This window comes from Salvelinus fontinalis, chromosome 29 (genome assembly GCF_029448725.1).
Source record: "Salvelinus fontinalis isolate EN_2023a chromosome 29, ASM2944872v1, whole genome shotgun sequence".
In the NCBI taxonomy this organism is placed as follows: domain Eukaryota; kingdom Metazoa; phylum Chordata; class Actinopteri; order Salmoniformes; family Salmonidae; genus Salvelinus; species Salvelinus fontinalis.
Genome location: NC_074693.1, coordinates 4,730,881 through 4,752,766, shown reverse-complemented (window position 1 = coordinate 4,752,766; position 21,886 = coordinate 4,730,881). Strand labels below are relative to the sequence as shown.

At 45.2% G+C, this 21,886-nt stretch overlaps 1 protein-coding gene across 1 annotated transcript in view; it reads left to right on the top strand.

Annotated features, from left to right (window-relative positions):
- Positions 1–21,886, top strand: part of LOC129827340 (neurite extension and migration factor-like) — a 190,874-nt gene that overhangs the window by 90,938 nt on the left and 78,050 nt on the right. The window contains exon 2 of the mRNA XM_055888097.1: positions 13,099–13,152. The gene's annotated coding sequence lies outside the window, so the exon portion shown is untranslated. The remainder of the gene's footprint in view (positions 1–13,098; positions 13,153–21,886) is intronic.

Genomic DNA, 21,886 nt, shown 5'->3' with positions numbered 1-21,886 from the left:
TCTGTGCTGAGTGCTGCCTGCTCTCTCTCTCAGTTTGCATACCGCCCCAACAGATCCACAGACGATGCAATCGCCACCACACTGCACACTGCCCAGTCCCATCTGGCAAGAGGAATACCTATGTAAGAATGCTGTTCATTGACTACAGCTCAGCATTTAACACCACAGTTCCCTCCAAGCTCATCATTAAGCTGGAGGCCCTGGGTCTGAAGCCCTCACTGTGCAACTGGGTCCTGGACTTCCTGACGGGCCGCCCCCCCCCCCCCCCCCCCCCCCCCCCCCCCCCCCAGGTGGTGAAGGTAGGAAACAACATCTCCACCCCGCTGATCCTCAACACTGGAGGGCACCATGGGGGCCTGAGTCACTGGGGCCCCCACGGTGCCCTCCAACTGAGTCACTGGAGCCCCCATGGTCCAACTGAGTCACTGGGGCCCCCACGGTGCCCTCCAACTGAGTCACTGGGGCCCCCATGGTGCCCTCCAACTGAGTCACTGGGGCCCCCATGGTGCCCTCCAGCTGAGTCACTGGGGCCCCCATGGTGCCCTCCAACTGAGTCACTGGGGCCCCCATGGTGCCCTCCAACTGAGTCACTGGGGCCCCCATGGTGCCCTCCAACTGAGTCACTGGGGCCCCCACGGTGCCCTCCAACTGAGTCACTGGAGCCCCCATGGTCCAACTGAGTCACTGGGGCCCCCACGGTGCCCTCCAACTGAGTCACTGGGGCCCCCATGGTGCCCTCCAACTGAGTCACTGGGGCCCCCATGGTGCCCTCCAGCTGAGTCACTGGGGCCCCCATGGTGCCCTCCAACTGAGCCACTGGGGCCCCCATGGTGCCCTCCAACTGAGTCACTGGGGCCCCCATGGTGCCCTCCAACTGAGTCACTGGGGCCCCCATGGTGCCCTCCAACTGAGTCACTGGGGCCCCCATGGTGCCCTCCAACTGAGTCACTGGGGCCCCCATGGTGCCCTCCAACTGAGTCACTGGGGCCCCCATGGTGCCCTCCAACTGAGTCACTGGGGCCCCCATGGTGCCCTCCAACTGAGTCACTGGAGACCCCACGGTGCCCTCCAACTGAGTCACTGGGGCCCCCACGGTGCCCTCCAACTGAGTCACTGGGGCCCCCACGGTGCCCTCCAACTGAGTCACTGGGGCCCCCACGGTGCCCTCCAACTGAGTCACTGGGGCCTCTCCCTCAACGTCTACAAAATGAAGGAACTGATCGTGGACTTCAGGAGACAGCAGCGGGAGCACGCCCCCATCCACATCGGCGGGGCCGCAGTAGAGAAGGGGAAAAAGTTCAAGTACCTCAGTGTACACTGCGATCTGAAATGGTCCACCAACACAGACAGTGTGGTGACGAAGCCGCGACAGCGCCTCTTCAACCTCGGGAGGCTGAAGAAATGTAGCTCGTGCATTCGTAAAAGTATTCAGACCCCTTGACTTTCTCCACATTTTGTTATGTTACAGCCTTATTCTAAAATTGATAAAATCATTTTTTCCCTCGTCAATCTACACACAAGACCCCATTATGACAAAGCGAAAATCGTTTTTTTGAAATGTTTGCAAAATTTACCTGAATATCTTATTTACATAAGTATTCAGACCCTTTGCTATGAGACTTGAAATTGAAATTGAGCTCAGGTGCATCCTGTTTCCATTGATCATCCTTGAGATGTTTCTACAACTTGATTGGAGTCCCCCTGTGGTAAATTCAAATGATTAGACATGATTTGGAAAGGCACACACCTGTCTATATAAGGTCCCACAGTTGACAGTGCATGTCAGAGCAAAAACCAAGCCATGAGGTTGAAGGAATTGTCCGTAGAGCTCAGAGACTTTCCCAATGCACTGCATGTGTATACGACCCAATACAATTTGATTCAGTTCAAAAGGCTTCATTTGAATGGAAAATGTTACCACATATAGACACATATCAAATCAATGATGTCAAAGAGATCCCTCTCTCCTCTCTCATATTTATTTCTCTCTCTCAGTTCAAAAGTGCTTTATTGGCATGGGAAGCATATGTTTACATTGCCCAAGCAGGTGACATACATAATAAACAAAAGTGAGAAGAATAATTAACATTCCACTCAAAATGGTTTAAAAATAAAGTGTTAAGCAAATATAACTCACTTACTCTCATAGCTCTCTCTCTCTCTCTCTCTCTCTCTCTCTCTCTCTCTCTCTCTCTCTGTCTCTCTCTCTATCTGTCTCTCTTCTCTCTATCTGTGTCTCTCTCTGTCTCTCTGTCTCTCTGTCTCTCTCTCTCTGTGTCTCTCTGTGTCTCTCTGTCTGTCTCTCTCTCTCTGTCTCACTCTCTGTTTCTCTGTCTCTCTCTCTCTGTCTCTCTGTGTCTCTCTGTCTCTCTCTCTCTGTGTCTCTCTCTCTGTCTCTCTGTCTCTCTCTCTCTCTCTCTGTTTCTCTCTCTCTCTCTCTCTCTCTGTTTCTCTGTCTCTCTCTCTCTATCTGTGTCTCTCTGTGTCTCTCTGTCTCTCTGTCTCTCTCTCTCTGTGTCTCTCTCTGTCTCTCTGTCTGTCTCTCTCTCTCTGTCTCTCTCTCTGTCTCTCTCTCTCTGTCTCTCTGTGTCTCTCTGTCTCTCTCTCTCTCTGTCTCTCTCGCTCTGTTTCTCTGTCTCTCTCTCTCTCTCTCTCTGTGTCTCTCTCTCTGTGTCTTTGTCTCTGTCTCTTTCTCAATTCAATTCAATTCAATTGACTTTATTGACATGGTAAGTTCGTTATTACTTACATTGTCAAAGTATACATATCGAAAAATAAAAATCAAATATATATGTATATATATACAAAATATATATATATTTATATATAAATAAATGGTGGGACCAACAGCAATAATAATAGCAGTAGTGGACATGGGATTACCATTAACAACAACTACAACAACAATATTAATCAGAACAACAATACATTAAAGCAACACTAGTAGACCAGTGTCAATATGACTTGAGAAGACATATGACCTGGTATGAAAGACAAAACAAAACTAAGCTAAATGGGAAATATTATCAATATTACTTTGCATTTTTCACTGGCTGTCCCTCAGGTTGTGGCAGGAGGACACATATTTGGCTGCCAAAACTGCACATTTTGGCTTTTCACCCAATAAATATTAGATTTTTTCTTCATCTTTTATAGTTTCAAATTCTTTGTATTGAGTTATAATTTTGGGAAAGAAATATGCTCTTAGGTCTGAGTATTTGTCACAGTGTAGTAGGAAATGCACCTCTGTCTCTACCTCTGGAGCAGAGTGAGCACAGCCTGTCCTCTCTGGGCAGCCAGGTTTGTCTGTGACGACCGGTCTCTATAGCCAGACTGTCCTCTCTGGACAGGCAGGTTTGTCTGTGACGACCGGTCTCTATAGCCAGACTGTCCTCTCTGGGCAGCCAGGTTTGTCTGTGACGACCGGTCTCTATAGCCAGACTGTCCTCTCTGGACAACCAGGTTTGTCTGTGACGACCGGTCTCTATAGCCAGACTGTCCTCTCTGGGCAGCCAGGTTTGTCTGTGACGACCGGTCTCTATAGCCAGACTGTCCTCTCTGGGCAGCCAGGTTTGTCTGTGACGACCGGTCTCTATAGCCAGCCTGTCCTCTCTGGGCAGCCAGGTTTGTCTGTGACGACCGGTCTCTATAGCCAGACTGTCCTCTCTGGGCAGCCAGGTTTGTCTGTGACGACCGGTCTCTATAGTCAGACTGTCCTCTCTGGGCAGCCAGGTTTGTCTGTGATGACCGGTCTCTATAGCCAGACTGTCCTCTCTGGGCAGCCAGGTTTGTCTGTGACGACCGGTCTCTATAGCCAGCCTGTCCTCTCTGGGCAGCCAGGTTTGTCTGTGACGACCAGTCTCTATAGCCAGACGGTGCTCACTGAGTCTGTACCTAGTCAATGTTTTCCTCAGTTTTTTATCAGTCACAGTGGTCAGATAGTCTGCCACCATGTACTGTCTGTTTAGAGCCAAATAGCATTGAAGTTTACTTTGATTTTTTGTGGTGTCTTTCCAATAGGTTATATATTTTTCTTTTTGTTTTGTGATGATTTGGTTGGGCCAGATTTTCTGAGGGCTGTCCCGAGGCTCTATGGGGTTGGTTTGGGTTGGTGAACTGAGCCTCAGAACCAGCTGGCTGACTGCTGTCCCGAGGCTCTATGGGGTTGGTTTGGGTTGGTGAACTGAGCCTCAGAACCAGCTGGCTGAGGGGACTCTTCTCTGGTTCCTCTCTTGACATAGTAGAGCTGTGTGATGGAATGTTTTAGGGTCACTTGTTTTTAGATGGTTGTAAAATTTGATGGCTCTTTTTTCTATTCGAATGAGGAGGGGGTATTGGCCCAATTCTGCCCTACATGCGTTATTTGGAGTTTTTCTTTGTACTTGCAAAACTCTGCATGCAATATTTCAGTTGGATGTTTGTCCCATTTAGTAAATTCGTTATCTCTCTCTTTCTCTTTCTCTCTTTCTCTTTCTCTTTCTCTCTTTCTCTCTCTCTCTCTCTCTCTCTCTTTCTTTCTCTTTCTCTTTCTCTTTCTCTTTCTCTCTTCTCTCTCTCTCTCTCTCTCTCTCTCTCTCTCTCTCTCTCTCTCTCTCTCTCTCTCTCTCTCTCTCTCTCTCTCTCTCTCTCTCTCTCTCTCTCTCTCTCTCTCTCTCTCTCTCTCTCTCTCTCTCTCTCAATTCAATTCAATTCAATTCAATTTGCTTTATTGGCATGACGTAACAATGTACATATTGCCAAAGCTTATTTACAATATAAAAATGAGAATCAAAATGGTCAACGGGACAACAGTAACAACAATAACTAAGTGTCAAAATAACCATACATTCAACAATAACAATAAACATACAGTAGAGGACATGTGCAGGTTGATTGGTCTGTCAGACACTGTCCCTCAACTTATGGCAGGCAGCAATGTAGTGCGCTGCCAACCCACAGCTCTCTGCGTCCTCCCCCAACAGGACGGGTAGCCTATCCTCATCAGAGAGGTCTTTGAAACCTTGAATAAGAGTTTCAAATTTGGGGAAATGACACTCTCTAATTGTTTTATATTTTTGACATTTTGTCAGGAAATGCAGCTCCGTCTCAGGTTCTGCTGTTGTGCAGTGGTTGCACAGCCTTTCCTCTACAGGGAGCCAGGTTTTCCTGTGTCTACCCTTCTCAATGGCAAGGCTGTGCTCACTGAGCCTGTACTTTGTCAAGGTTTTTCTAAGGTTTTGATCAGTAACCATAGTCAAATAGTTAGCCACGGTGTACTGTCGATTTAGGGCCAGATAGCACTGCATTTTGCTCTGTGCTTGTGCTTGTGTTTCCCAATAAGCAATGTAGTTTTGTTTTGACTGTGTTGTAATTTGGTTTATTCTGATTGATTGGATGTTCTGGTCCTGAGGCTTCAGTGTGTTAGTAGAACAGGTTTGTGAACTCAGCCCCAGGACCAGCTGGATGAGGGGACTCTTTTCTTTGCTCAGCTCTTGGTATTGCAGGGCTTGGTAGTGATATGAGAGGGGGTCACTGTATTTTAGATGTTTCCAAAACTTAATTGCTCTTTTTTGAGTTTTTATTATTAGTGGATATTTGCCTAATTCTGCCCTGCATGCATTGTTTGTAGTTTTCCTCTGGACATGTAGGAGAATCTTACAGAACTCTGCATGCAGGGTTTCAATGGGATGTTTGTCCCATTTGATGAAATCTTGTTTTGCAAGTGGACCCCACACCTCGCTGCCATAAAGTGCAATTGGTTCAATGACATATTCAATTAGTTTTAGCCAAATTTTAATAGGTATTTCAATTTGAATTTGCTTTTTAATTGCGTAGAATGCCCTGCGTGCTTTCTCTCTCAGTTCATTCACTGCCTCATTAAGGTGTCCAGTTGAGCTTATTTTTAAACCTAAGTAATTGTAGTGTGTGCAGTACTCTATATATTTTGTACCAATTGAGAACTTTGGTCTAATTCCCTGAGATCTGGATCTTCTCTGGAAAATCATTATTTTAGTCTTTTTGGGGTTTACTGCCAGGGCCCAGGTCTGGCAGTACTGCTCTAGCAGATCCAGGCTCTGCTGTAGGCCATGTGCTGTGGGTGACAACAGGCATAGGTCATCTGCGAAGAGTAGGCATTTAACCTCTGAATTATGGAGACTAACACCAGGGGCTGAGGATTTATCTAGAATAGTGGCCAATTCGTTGATGTAAATATTGAAGAGTGCAGGGCTCAGATTACAACCCTGACGAAGGCCCCGCCCCTGGTTAAAGAATTCTGTTCTTTTCTTGCCAATTTTAATGCTGCACGTATTGCCAGTATACATTGATTTAATTATGTCATATGTTTTACCCCCTACACCACTTTCAATAACTTTGTAGAACAGTCCTGTGTGCCAAATAGAATCAAATGCTTTTTGGAAGTCGATAAAGCAAGCGTATATTTTGGTATTATTTTGGTGGACATGTTTACCTATCAGGGTGTGTAGGGTGTAAATATGATCGGTCGTGCGATGTTTTGGTATGAATCCAATTTGGCTTTTACTCAAGACATTGTGCTTATTAAGGAAGTTTAGAACTCTTACATTTATAATACTACAGAAAACCTTCCCCAGGTTACTGTTCACACAAATGCCTCTGTAATTGTTAGGGTCAAATTTGTCTCCGTTTTTAAAGATTGGGGTTATGAGTCCTTGATTCCAGATGTCAGGGAAATAACCTACACTCAGGATCAAATTAAACAGTTTTAATATGGCCAATTGAAATTTTGCACTAGTGAGTTTGAGCATCTCATTTAGGATGCCATCAGGTCCGCATGCCTTTTTAAATTTGAGAGCCTGAAGTTTCTTATAGAGCTCCTGGTCAGTAATTGGGGAGTCCAGTGGATTTTGGTTGTCCTTTATAGCTTTTTCTAATCCATTCAACTTCTCATGAATTTGGCGTTGTTCTGTGTTTGTGTCAATTTGAACGGTGTTGTAGAGTGTTTTAAAATGGGTTGTCCATATGTCACCATTTTGTATCGCTAATTCCTCTTGTTTAGATTTCTTTAATTTTTTCCAATTTTGCCAGAAGTTGTTTGTGTTTATGGACTCCTCAATTAGCATCAGCTGCTTTCTGTTGTACTGGGCTTTTTTGGTTCTGAGTGTACGTTTATAGAGTTTTAAAGTCTCACAGTAATGAAGGCGTAATTCACCATTATTTGGGTCTCTGTGCTTTTGGTTGGATAGTGTTCTAATTTTTTTTCTTATAATTTTACAATCTGCATCAAACCAGTTGTCATCTGTGATCTTTTTTGTTTTGTTTTTTATCAATTTCAATTGTGCTTCTTTTGCCGTTTGCCTGAATATATAGTTGATGTTTTGTACTGCTAGATTGATGCCTTCTTTACTGTGAGTGAATGTGGTATCCAGAAAGTTATCTAAGAGTGTTTGGATATTTTGGTTCCAGGTTGCTTTCTGGTATTCTTCTGTGCTGTTTTGGGCCCATCTGTATGAATTTCTGATGTTGTACAGCTTACTGGGCTGTGAATGTGTGGTTGTTTCCATGTCTGTTCTTTTGAGGAACAATGTAATTTGGCTGTGATCAGACAGAGGTGTTTGTGGCTTGACAGTGAATGAGCTGAGAGAGAAAGGGTCAATGTCTGTGATCATATAGTCTACTGTACTGTGGCCAAGAGGTGAGCAGTAGGTGAATCTCCCCAAAGAGTCCCCCCGTAACCTACCATTGACAAAGTACAGACCCAGGCTTCTACAGAGCTGCAAAAGATCCCTTCCGTTTTTGTTGACGGTGCTGTCACTGTTGTTTCTATGGGGGAGATTAAGGCAGTTAGAAACAGTATGGCCTGTAATAAAGCTGTCCCCTCGTGTGCTCGTTAGATCAGGTAGTGTTCCTGTGCGCGCATTTGTGTCCCCACAGATGAGCACATTTCCCTGGGCCTGGAAATGGCACGTCTCTTCCTCAAGGGTGGGGAAGATCTCCTCTGAGTAATATGGGGATTCTGAGGGGGGGATATAAATTGCGCAAAGGAACACATCTTTTTCTGTCAGTACAAGTTCTTTTTTCAGTTTTAACCAAATGTGATATTTGCCAATTTTGAGGGGGTCAATTAGATGTTGTAGTTCGGATTTGTACCAAATGATCAGTCCTCCAGAGTCTCTGCCTCTATTGACAGAGCTGTGTTTCTGTGACGGTACAATTACCTCTCTGTAACCTGTGGGACAGTGAGTGACAATGTCAGCCTTACACCATGTCTCCTGCAGAATGATGACATCAACATCTTTAAGGTTTTTGTTGAACTCCAGTGCTAAACTCTTCAGTCCAAAGGTTGATGAGTTTAGGCCCTGAATGTTCCACATGCTAACTGATAGCGATTTCATGTTACAAAAGAAAGAATAGCAGTCAGAAATACTGTGACTACTAACTATTAAGTTGTTAAGAGCGAGATAAACAGGATAACAGCTAACATTCTTTCTGTTATATATATAAACATTCCTATTCATTGAACAAGTACATTTGAGTACAATAGGTGTGGGTGTGTGTGTGTGTGTGTGTGTGTGTGTGTGTGTGTGTGTGTGTGTGTGTGTGTGTGTGTGTGTGTGTGTGTGTGTGTGTGTGTGTGTGTGTGTGTGTAGTGCAGTTTAGTGCAGATGTATTGGAGGAGCTGTTTAATCTCACTTAATCCTACAAGGTTCTCCTGTCCTCTGACGACCTCTGCGTAGCTGCGCTGGTCCTGCTGTTGGGCCCTGTGGAGTGGAGGGGGACCAGGTCTGGGCCGTGGGGCTTCCTCTCTGGTCTGGTAGGGGTGGTGGTCTGATGCGGGGTAGTAGGCTGGGCCCGGTCCGGTCTGGCTAAGCCGATGGAAGTGGTGATGGTCTGGTGGTGGGTGGGGCCTGTGGGGTGCGCTGGGTCTGGTGTGGCGTTGAAGGGGCCTGGGGCTCCTTGTTGGTGCAGTGGTCTGGTAGGGGTCTCTGGGTGGTCCTCTGTCCAATACGGCATGAGGTGTTTGTCTACCAAGTGCCACGTCCTTTAGAGACTTGGTAAACATCCCTAATGTCTGTTTCCTCAGATGGGAGTGGTCGTGCAGATGCTCTGGGGTGATTGTTGGGTGGTGAGCAACGTGTACGTTCGGGAGTAGGCCACACCCTCTGGTGATGTCAGCGTTGACTTTCTGAATGGTATGGGGATGAAAGTCTTTGCGGGGCAGCAGAGTGGAGATGGTGATGTGGGAGTTGGGGAACCGCTCAGAGGCCATCTCTGCTATTCTGTTGACCAGGCTGCCTACTCTCTCCTGCTCCTCTCGCAGGTTGTTGGTGCCGGTGTGAATAATAATGTTGCCTGGTGTGCCAAAGTCAGGCTGGGACAGGATGTGGAGTGCATCCTGTGTTTTTGGGCAACATATTTTGCGCACCTTGTGTTGTGGGAAGAGTTTATCTTCTTGGAGGAATTTCCCATTTGAGTCAATGAGGATGGCCACCTCAGCGGGTTTTACCAGATTAGTGCGTTTACGGTCTGGGGCTGGAGTACACAGGGCCTGTGTACATGGAGGGGCGTGTGGGGGTGTGTCAGGGGGGGCCAGAGAGCTTCTCTCTGTAGTAGGTGTTTCCATGTGAGCCTTCTTGTTGACTGGGGGTGTGGGTAAAGTGTTGTCGGTATGGGGGGGGGTTGTGGGTAAAGGTGGGTCAGTGGGGGTGTTAGGGGTGGTGGGGTTGTTAGGGGTGGTGGGGGGCTGCAGCTTCTCTCTAGGAGTCTCTACAGTCTGCTCTCTGTGCTGCAGCACCCTCTTGATGCCAGACAACTCCTTTGCCATCTCCTCCTTTACCTGCACCAGCTCTCTCCTCATGGTGGCCTTTACCTCCTCAAGAGCTGTGGTAAGGCTCTCTCTCAGCTCCTGGACAGAGTTCTTCAGCTGGGTCCTGCACTGGTTGATCTGGTCCTGTAGAAGCTCTGTGTCTGGGCTGGTGGTGGTGTAGCTGAGGGGCTGCTCCTTCAGCTCAGTAACCCATACCTCTATCACAGCCAGCCTGTCTCTCAGCAGTCTGGAGGTGGTGTAGCTGGGGGACTGCTCCTTCAGCTCAGTAACCCATACCTCTATCACAGCCAGCCTGTCTCTCAGCAGTCTGGAGGTGGTGTAGCTGGGGGACTGCTCCTTCAGCTCAGTAACCCATACCTCTATCACAGCCAGCCTGTCTCTCAACAGGCTGATGGTGGTGTGGTCTTGGCTCTGGTGGTTGTAGGCAGGCAGGGGGGAGGATGGTCCTGCTGTTGGGGTGCCTGAGGTGAGGGGAGAGGTCGGGGTGCTGTCCTTTTCTTTGTTGCTTTCCGCTATCTTCGTTAGGGTGGGGAAGTCCTGCACAACAGAGCTGAGTGCAGCCTCACTGCCCTGGACCATGACAGTGCCGTTCTGATACATATTTACCGTCAGAAACCTGTTTTCCTGGTCCTTATCGCTGTCCTCAAAAATGTGGATTTGCCTTCCCTTGCAGATGCCTTTCTTTGTGGTATAGCTGAAATGCCTGGTTACAGCTGCATGCCAGGCAGTAGTGTGGTCTGTGTAAAATAACAGGTTTGTAACAGTCCTGTTTTGTGAGCAGTCGGCAAACAAAGTTTCTGGGTTCTCCCTCAGAATTCTGTGTTTAAAATTGATTCTTCCTTTCTCTGATTTGATTTCTGCTGGGTATTCAAAAAAAAGCGGGGAAAGTCTCTCAGTTTCTGTCGCTGCTAACGCTGCTAGCGCTGCCTCAGTGGCCATGTTGCTATGGTTACCACCAGTAAACAGTTAGAGCTAGACGTAAGCTAGCTGACCGATTTGAATTTGGCTAGCTACCACGATAAAGATTGGTCTTTTAACTCACTCTCTCTCAATCTTTTCCTCCTGTGTTGATCTTCAGTTGTACAATTTGATTACCTATACATTTTTGCTAATTGAATTGTGTCAATCTCGCTCTTAACAACCAAAAAGTTATAACAAGTCAGGAGCTGTTCCTCTGCATGACTTCTCTCTCTCTCTCTCTCTCTTTCTCTTTCTCTTTCTCTTTCTCTTTCTTTCTCTCTCTTTCTCTCTCTCTGTCTGTCTGTCTGTCTGTCCGTCCGTCTGTCCGTCTGTCCGTCTGTCCGTCTGTCCGTCTGTCCGTCCGTCCGTCCGTCCGTCCGTCCGTCTCTCTGTCTCTCTGTCTCTCTGCGTCTCTCTCTGCGTCTCTCTCTGCGTCTCTCTCTGCGTCTCTCTCTCTCTCTGTGTCTCTCTCTCTGTGTCTTTGTCTCTCTCTCTGTCTCTCTGTGTCTCTCTCTCTGTGTCTTTGTCTCTCTCTCTGTCTCTCTCTCTGTCTCTCTCTGTCTCTGTCTCTGTCTCTGTCTCTGTCTCTGTCTCTGTCTCTCTGTCTCTCTCTCTCTCTCTGTGTCTCTCTCTCTCTCTCTCTGTGTCTCTCTCTCTGTGTCTTTGTCTCTCTCTCTGTCTCTCTGTGTCTCTCTCTCTGTGTCTTTGTCTCTCTCTCTGTCTCTCTCTCTGTCTCTCTCTCTCTCTGTCTCTGTCTCTCTGTCTCTCTCTCTCTCTCTGTGTCTCTCTGTGTGTCTCTCTCTCTGTCTGTCTCTGTCTCTCTTTCTGTCTCTCTCTCTCTCTCTCTCTCTCTCTCTCTCTCTCTCTCTCTCTCTCTCTCTCTCTCTCTCTCTCTCTCTCTCTCTCTCTCTCTCTCTGTGTCTCTCTCTCTGTGTCTTTGTCTCTCTCTCTGTCTCTCTGTGTCTCTCTCTCTGTGTCTTTGTCTCTCTCTCTGTCTCTCTCTCTGTCTCTGTCTCTGTCTCTGTCTCTGTCTCTGTCTCTCTGTCTCTCTCTCTCTCTCTGTGTCTCTCTGTGTGTCTCTCTCTCTGTCTGTCTCCTTCTCCTTCTCTCTGTCTCCTTCTTCCCCCCCCCTCTCTCTCACTCTCTCACTCTCTCTATTCAATTCAAGGCGCTTTATTGACATGGGAAACATATGTTAACATTGCCAAAGCAAGTGAAATAGATAATGAACAAAAGTGAAGTAAACAATAAAAATGAGCAGTAAACATTACACTCACAGAAGTTCCAAAAGAATAAAGACATTTCAAATGTCATTATGTCATATAATGTCTATATAAAGTGTTGTAACGATGTGCAAATGGTTAAAGTACAAATGGGAAAATAATAAACATAAATATGGGTTGTATTTACAATGGTGTTTGTTCTTCACTGGTTGACCTTTTCTTGTAGCAACAGGTCACACATCTTGCTGCTGTGATGGAACACTGTGGTATTTCACCCAGTAGATATGGGAGTTTATCAAAATTGGATTTGTTTTCTAATTCTTTGTTGGTCTGTGTAATCTGAGGGAAATATGTGTCTCTAATATGGTGGTACATTTGGCAGGAGGTTAGGAAGTGCAGCTCAGTTTCCACCTCATTTTTTGGGCAGTGTGCACATAGCCTGTCTTCTCTTGTAAGCCAGGTCTGCCTACGGCGGCCTTTCTCAATAGCAAGGCTATGCTAACTGAGTCTGTACATAGTCAAAGCATTCCTTAAGTTTGGGTCAGTCACAGTGGTCAGGTATTCTGCCACTGTGTTCTCTCTGTTTTTGGGCCAAATAGCATTCTAGTTTGCTCTGTTTTTTTGTTAATTCTTTCCAATGTGTCAAGTAATTATCTTTTTGTTTTCTCATGATTTGGTTGGGTCTAATTGTGTTGCTGTCCTGGGGCTCTGTGGGGTCTGTTTGTGTTTGTGAACAGAGCCCCAGGACCAGCTTGCTTAGGGGACTCTTCTCCAGGTTCATCTCTCTGTAGGTGATGGCTTTGTTATGGAAGGTTTGGGAATCGCTTCCTTTTAGGTAGTTGTAGAATTGAACCACTTTTTTCTGGATTTTGATAATTAGCGGGTATCGGCCTAATTCTGCTCTGCATGCATTATTTGGTGTTTTACGTTGTACACGGAGGATATTTTTGAAGAATTCTGCATGCAGTCTCAATTTGATGTTTCTCTCTCTCTCTCTCTCTCTCTCTCTCTCTCTCTCTCTCTCTCTCTCTCTCTCTCTCTCTCTCTCTCTCTCTCTCTCTCTCTCTCTCTCTCTCTCTCTCTCTCTCTCTCTCTCTCTCTCTCTCTCTCTCTCTCTCTCTCTAACTACAGATCTGAATAACCAGCGTTGTCTTGACAGCTGCTTCCTATTTTAGTCTTCTTCAGGTAGGCGTGTGGTTGAACTGCGGAGGATCCCTGAGCTGTGGACTCTTCAGCAAATTAGTTACTCTAATTATGTCTTTGTACTGGAAATTTCTCAAATGAGTGGTATGGTGCAGGCTGGAGCAGGTTCATTACAGCTGTCATGAGAATGAAAGGAGAATTGAACAGAGATATAGAAAGAGAGAGCAGTTGCTACAGCCCAAATCCCTTCACAACATAACATGTCTTGTACTGTGGTGCTTAACCCCCATAACGGTGAAGAGGTTGGACCAGACAGAGAGAAAACAGATAGAGATAGAAGGTAGGAATCAGATTAAAATCGATAGAGGGATATAACAGAAAGAGATAGAAGGATGGGCATGTGAAAATATTTCACTATTCAAATACATTATATGACATGAGATTTTTTTCGGAAATCCATTCCCGGATAGTGGAAATACATGTGTTTTCAACTTCAATGGGGACTTGCTCATGCGACCCAGGAGAGGAGGTGAACTCTGCTTGTTGTTCCAGCCCAGACGGGTGGGGAGGTGGAGGAGGAGGCGCAGGGGAGGTAGAGGAGGTTGAGGAGCAGGGGAGGTAGAGGAGGTTGAGGAGGTTGAGGAGCAGGGGAGGTTGAGGAGGTTGAGGAGCAGGGGAGGAGCAGGGGAGGTACAGGAGCAGGGCAGGTGGAGGAGCAGGGGAGGAGCAGAGGAGGTGGAGGCTGTTGAGGAGCAGGGGAGGTAGAGGAGGTAGAGGAGGTGGAGGAGCAGGGGAGGTGGAGGAGCAGGGGAGGTAGAGGAGCAGGGGAGGTAGAGGAGGTAGAGGAGGTAGAGGAGGTGGAGGAGGTGGAGGAGGTAGAGGAGGTTGAGGAGCAGGGGAGGTAGAGGAGGTGGAGGAGGTGGAGGAGCAGGGGAGGTAGAGGTGGTTGAGGAGCAGGGGAGGTAGTGGAGGTGTAGGAGGTGGAGGAGCAGGGGTGGTAGAGGAGGTGGAGGTGGAGGAGCAGGGGAGGTAGAGGAGGTTGAGGAGCAGGGGAGGTAGAGGAGGTAGAGGAGGTGGAGGAGCAGGGGAGGTAGAGGAGGTGGAGGAGGTGGAGGAGCAGGGGAGGTAGAGGAGGTGGAGGAGGTGGAGGAGCAGGGGAGGTAGAGGAGGTGGAGGAGGTGGAGGAGCAGGGGAGGTAGAGGAGGTGGAGGAGGTTGAGGAGCAGGGGAGATAGAGGAGGTTGAGGAGCAGGGGAGGTAGAGGAGGTGGAGGAGCAGGGGAGGTAGAGGAGGTGGAGGAGCAGGGGAGGTAGAGGAGGTAGAGGAGGTGGAGGAGGTGGAGGAGCAGGGGAGGTAGAGGAGGTGGAGGAGCAGGGGAGGTAGAGGAGGTAGAGGAGGAGCAGGGGAGGTAGAGGAGGTAGAGGAGGTAGAGGAGGTGGAGGAGCAGGGGCGGTAGAGGAGCAGGGGAGGTAGAGGAGGTAGAGGAGGTAGAGGAGGTAGAGGAGGTAGAGGAGGTAGCGGAGGTAGAGGAGGTAGCGGAGGTGGAGGAGGTGGAGAAGGTGGAGGAGCAGGGGAGGTAGAGGAGGTAGAGGAGGTAGAGGAGGTAGAGGAGGTAGAGGAGGTAGAGGAGGTGGGGGAGCAGGGGAGGTAGAGGAGCAGGGGAGGTAGAGGTGGAGGAGGTAGAGGAGGTGGAGGAGCAGGGGAGGTGGAGGAGCAGGGGAGGTGGAGGAGCAGGGGAGGTGGAGGAGCAGGGGAGGTGGAGGAGCAGGGGAGGTGGAGGAGCAGGGGAGGTAGAGGAGCAGGGGAGGTAGAGGAGCAGGGGAGGTAGAGGAGCAGGGGAGGTAGAGGAGCAGGGGAGGTAGAGGAGCAGGGGAGGTAGAGGAGGTGGAGGAGGTGGAGGAGGTGGAGGAGGTGGAGGAGGTAGAGGAGGTGGAGGAGGTGGAGGAGGTAGGGGAGGCGGAGGAGGCGGAGGAGGCGGAGGAGTTAGGGGAGGTGGAGGAGCAGGGGAGGTAGAGGAGGTGGAGGAGCAGGGGAGGTAGAGGAGGTGGAGGAGCAGGGGAGGTAGAGGAGGTGGAGGAGCAGGGGTGGGTCAATGCTAGAAGGCATCAAATTAACATCTACAGTTATTTTGTATTATTTTTAGCTAACCCTAACCCTTTTCCTAACCATTTTCCTAACATTGACCTTATTCTCCTAATCTGCTATGTTAATTCTCCTAACCTGTTGCGTAAATTTACCTAATCTGCTCCGTGAAGTGAAATCTGATGTTAATTTGACAAAAGCTGGATCCCATCTAGCCATGACCCAGGAGCCGGTGTGTCTGACACAGAGAGACAAACTTGTTGCTGCGATAGGTTATTTGTCATCTATTATTCACTGCATCAAATCGATGTAAAGAGGCTAGCTAAAGTAGCCAGCTAGCTAACTATCGAGGCTATTTGAGGCCATTTTGCTGTTCTTCATGTCCTTGTCTACAGCAACTCTATTCAGATTCAACAACCTGTTGGTTTATAACTGTCTACCTGTTGGTTTATAACAGCCTGTTGGTTTATAACAGCCTACCTGTTGGTTTATAACAGCCTGTTGGTTTATAACAGCCTACCTGTTGGTTTATAACAGTCTACCTGTTGGTTTATAACAGCCTACCTGTTGGTTTATAACAGTCTACCTGTTGGTTTATAACAGTCTACCTGTTGGTTTATAACAGTCTACCTGTTGGTTTATAACAGTCTACCTGTTGGTTTATAACAGCCTACCTGTTGGTTTATAACAGCCTACCTGTTGGTTTATAACAGTCTACCTGTTGGTTTATAACAGTCTACCTGTTGGTTTATAACAGTCTACCTGTTGGTTTATAACAGTCTACCTGTTGGTTTATAACAGTCTACCTGTTGGTTTATAACAGTCTACCTGTTGGTTTATAACAGCCTACCTGTTGGTTTATAACAGTCTACCTGTTGGTTTATAACAGTCTACCTGTTGGTTTATAACAGTCTACCTGTTGGTTTATAACAGCCTACCTGTTGGTTTATAACAGCCTGTTGGTTTATAACAGTCTACCTGTTGGTTTATAACAGCCTACCTGTTGGTTTATAACAGCCTACCTGTTGGTTTATAACAGCCTGTTGGTTTATAACAGTCTACCTGTTGGTTTATAACAGCCTACCTGTTGGTTTATAACAGCCTGTTGGTTTATAACAGTCTACCTGTTGGTTTATAACAGTCTACCTGTTGGTTTATAACAGTCTACCTGTTGGTTTATAACAGCCCACCTGTTGGTTTATAACAGTCTACCTGTTGGTTTATAACAGTCTACCTGTTGGTTTATAACAGTCTACCTGTTGGTTTATAACAGTCTACCTGTTGGTTTATAACAGTCTACCTGTTGGTTTATAACAGTCTACCTGTTGGTTTATAACAGCCTGTTGGTTTATAACAGTCTACCTGTTGGTTTATAACAGTCTACCTGTTGGTTTATAACAGTCTACCTGTTGGTTTATAACAGTCTACCTGTTGGTTTATAACAGCCTACCTGTTGGTTTATAACAGCCTACCTGTTGGTTTATAACAGCCTACCTGTTGGTTTATAACAGCCTACCTGTTGGTTTATAACAGCCTACCTGTTGGTTTATAACAGTCTACCTGTTGGTTTATAACAGCCTACCTGTTGGTTTATAACAGCCTACCTGTTGGTTTATAACAGCCTACCTGTTGGTTTATAACAGCCTACCTGTTGGTTTATAACAGCCTACCTGTTGGTTTATAACAGCCTACCTGTTGGTTTATAACAGCCTACCTGTTGGTTTATAACAGCCTACCTGTTGGTTTATAACAGCCTACCTGTTGGTTTATAACAGTCTACCTGTTGGTTTATAACAGCCTACCTGTTGGTTTATAACAGCCTGTTGGTTTATAACAGTCTACCTGTTGGTTTATAACAGTCTACCTGTTGGTTTATAACAGTCTACCTGTTGGTTTATAACAGCCCACCTGTTGGTTTATAACAGTCTACCTGTTGGTTTATAACAGTCTACCTGTTGGTTTATAACAGTCTACCTGTTGGTTTATAACAGCCTACCTGTTGGTTTATAACAGCCTGTTGGTTTATAACAGCCTACCTGTTGGTTTATAACAGTCTACCTGTTGGTTTATAACAGTCTACCTGTTGGTTTATAACAGTCTACCTGTTGGTTTATAACAGTCTACCTGTTGGTTTATAACAGTCTACCTGTTGGTTTATAACAGTCTACCTGTTGGTTTATAACAGTCTACCTGTTGGTTTATAACAGTCTACCTGTTGGTTTATAACAGCCTGTTGGTTTATAACAGCCTACCTGTTGGTTTATAACAGTCTACCTGTTGGTTTATAACAGCCTACCTGTTGGTTTATAACAGCCTACCTGTTGGTTTATAACAGCCTACCTGTTGGTTTATAACAGCCTACCTGTTGGTTTATAACAGCCTACCTGTTGGTTTATAACAGCCTACCTGTTGGTTTATAACAGTCTACCTGTTGGTTTATAACAGCCCACCTGTTGGTTTATAACAGTCTACCTGTTGGTTTATAACAGTCTACCTGTTGGTTTATAACAGTCTACCTGTTGGTTTATAACAGTCTACCTGTTGGTTTTTAACAGTCTACCTGTTGGTTTATAACAGTCTACCTGTTGGTTTATAACAGCCTGTTGGTTTATAACAGCCTACCTGTTGGTTTATAACAGTCTACCTGTTGGTTTATAACAGCCTACCTGTTGGTTTATAACAGCCTACCTGTTGGTTTATAACAGCCTACCTGTTGGTTTATAACAGCCTACCTGTTGGTTTATAACAGCCTACCTGTTGGTTTATAACAGCCTACCTGTTGGTTTATAACAGCCTACCTGTTGGTTTATAACAGTCTACCTGTTGGTTTATAACAGCCTACCTGTTGGTTTATAACAGCCTACCTGTTGGTTTATAACAGCCTACCTGTTGGTTTATAACAGCCTACCTGTTGGTTTATAACAGTCTACCTGTTGGTTTATAACACCTACCTGTTGGTTTATAACAGCCTACCTGTTGGTTTATAACAGCCTACCTGTTGGTTTATAACAGCCTACCTGTTGGTTTATAACAGTCTACCTGTTGGTTTATAACAGCCTACCTGTTGGTTTATAACAGCCTGTTGGTTTATAACAGTCTACCTGTTGGTTTATAACAGTCTACCTGTTGGTTTATAACAGTCTACCTGTTGGTTTATAACAGCCCACCTGTTGGTTTATAACAGTCTACCTGTTGGTTTATAACAGTCTACCTGTTGGTTTATAACAGTCTACCTGTTGGTTTATAACAGCCTACCTGTTGGTTTATAACAGCCTGTTGGTTTATAACAGCCTACCTGTTGGTTTATAACAGTCTACCTGTTGGTTTATAACAGTCTACCTGTTGGTTTATAACAGTCTACCTGTTGGTTTATAACAGTCTACCTGTTGGTTTATAACAGTCTACCTGTTGGTTTATAACAGTCTACCTGTTGGTTTATAACAGTCTACCTGTTGGTTTATAACAGTCTACCTGTTGGTTTATAACAGCCTGTTGGTTTATAACAGCCTACCTGTTGGTTTATAACAGTCTACCTGTTGGTTTATAACAGCCTACCTGTTGGTTTATAACAGCCTACCTGTTGGTTTATAACAGCCTACCTGTTGGTTTATAACAGCCTACCTGTTGGTTTATAACAGCCTACCTGTTGGTTTATAACAGCCTACCTGTTGGTTTATAACAGCCTACCTGTTGGTTTATAACAGTCTACCTGTTGGTTTATAACAGCCTACCTGTTGGTTTATAACAGCCTACCTGTTGGTTTATAACAGCCTACCTGTTGGTTTATAACAGCCTACCTGTTGGTTTATAACAGCCTACCTGTTGGTTTATAACAGTCTACCTGTTGGTTTATAACACCTACCTGTTGGTTTATAACAGCCTACCTGTTGGTTTATAACAGCCTACCTGTTGGTTTATAACAGCCTACCTGTTGGTTTATAACAGTCTACCTGTTGGTTTATAACAGCCTACCTGTTGGTTTATAACAGTCTACCTGTTGGTTTATAACAGCCTACCTGTTGGTTTATAACAGCCTACCTGTTGGTTTATAACAGCCTGTTGGTTTATAACAGCCTGTTGGTTTATAACAGCCTGTTGGTTTATAACAGTCTACCTGTTGGTTTATAACAGCCCACCTGTTGGTTTATAACAGCCTGTTGGTTTATAACAGCCTGTTGGTTTATAACAGCCTGTTGGTTTATAACAGCCTGTTGGTTTATAACAGCCTGTTGGTTTATAACAGTCTACCTGTTGGTTTATAACAGCCTGTTGGTTTATAACAGCCTACCTGTTGGTTTATAACAGTCTACCTGTTGGTTTATAACAGCCTACCTGTTGGTTTATAACAGCCTACCTGTTGGTTTATAACAGCCTACCTGTTGGTTTATAACAGCCTACCTGTTGGTTTATAACAGCCTACCTGTTGGTTTATAACAGCCTACCTGTTGGTTTATAACAGCCTACCTGTTGGTTTATAACAGTCTACCTGTTGGTTTATAACAGCCTACCTGTTGGTTTATAACAGCCTACCTGTTGGTTTATAACAGCCTACCTGTTGGTTTATAACAGCCTACCTGTTGGTTTATAACAGTCTACCTGTTGGTTTATAACACCTACCTGTTGGTTTATAACAGCCTACCTGTTGGTTTATAACAGCCTACCTGTTGGTTTATAACAGCCTACCTGTTGGTTTATAACAGTCTACCTGTTGGTTTATAACAGCCTACCTGTTGGTTTATAACAGTCTACCTGTTGGTTTATAACAGCCTACCTGTTGGTTTATAACAGCCTACCTGTTGGTTTATAACAGCCTGTTGGTTTATAACAGCCTGTTGGTTTATAACAGCCTGTTGGTTTATAACAGTCTACCTGTTGGTTTATAACAGCCCACCTGTTGGTTTATAACAGCCTGTTGGTTTATAACAGCCTGTTGGTTTATAACAGCCTGTTGGTTTATAACAGCCTGTTGGTTTATAACAGCCTGTTGGTTTATAACAGTCTACCTGTTGGTTTATAACAGCCTACCTGTTGGTTTATAACAGCCTACCTGTTGGTTTATAACAGTCTACCTGTTGGTTTATAACAGCCTACCTGTTGGTTTATAACAGTCTACCTGTTGGTTTATAACAGTCTACCTGTTGGTTTATAACAGTCTACCTGTTGGTTTATAACAGTCTACCTGTTGGTTTATAACAGTCTACCTGTTGGTTTATAACAGTCTACCTGTTGGTTTATAACAGTCTACCTGTTGGTTTATAACAGCCTACCTGTTGGTTTATAACAGTCTACCTGTTTGTTTATAACAGTCTACCTGTTGGTTTATAACAGCCTACCTGTTGGTTTATAACAGCCCACCTGTTGGTTTATAACAGTCTACCTGTTGGTTTATAACAGTCTACCTGTTGGTTTACAACAGTCTACCTGTTGGTTTATAACAGTCTACCTGTTTGTTTATAATAGTCTACCTGTTGGTTTATAACAGCCTACCTGTTGGTTTATAACAGCCTACCTGTTGGTTTATAACAGTCTACCTGTTGGTTTATAACAGTCTACCTGTTGGTTTATAACAGCCCACCTGTTGGTTTATAACAGCCTACCTGTTGGTTTATAACAGCCTGTTGGTTTATAACAGTCTACCTGTTGGTTTATAACAGCCTACCTGTTGGTTTATAACAGCCTACCTGTTGGTTTATAACAGTCAACCTGTTGGTTTATAACAGCCTACCTGTTGGTTTATAACAGCCTACCTGTTTGTTTATAACAGCCCACCTGTTGGTTTATAACAGTCTACCTGTTGGTTTATAACAGTCTACCTGTTGGTTTATAACAGCCTACCTGTTGGTTTAAAACAGCCTACCTGTTGGTTTATAACAGTCTACCTGTTGGTTTATAACAGTCTACCTGTTGGTTTATAACAGTCTACCTGTTGGTTTATAACAGTCTACCTGTTGGTTTATAACAGTCTACCTGTTGGTTTATAACAGCCTACCTGTTGGTTTAAAACAGCCTACCTGTTGGTTTATAACAGTCTACCTGTTGGTTTATAACAGTCTACATGTTGGTTTATAACAGTCTACCTGTTGGTTTATAACAGTCTACCTGTTGGTTTATAACAGTCTACCTGTTGGTTTATAACAGTCTACCTGTTGGTTTATAACAGCCTACCTGTTGGTTTATAACAGTCTACCTGTTGGTTTATAACAGCCTACCTGTTGGTTTATAACAGCCTACCTGTTGGTTTATAACAGTCTACCTGTTGGTTTATAACAGTCTACCTGTTGGTTTATAACAGCCTGTTGGTTTATAACAGTCTACCTGTTGGTTTATAACAGTCTACCTGTTGGTTTATAACAGCCTACCTGTTGGTTTATAACAGCCTACCTGTTGGTTTATAACAGCCTGTTGGTTTATAACAGTCTACCTGTTGGTTTATAACAGCCTGTTGGTTTATAACAGTCTACCTGTTGGTTTATAACAGCCTACCTGTTGGTTTATAACAGCCTACCTGTTGGTTTATAACAGCCTGTTGGTTTATAACAGTCTACCTGTTGGTTTATAACAGCCTGTTGGTTTATAACAGCCTACCTGTTGGTTTATAACAGCCTGTTGGTTTATAACAGCCTGTTGGTTTATAACAGCCTGTTGGTTTATAACAGTCTACCTGTTGGTTTATAACAGCCTGTTGGTTTATAACA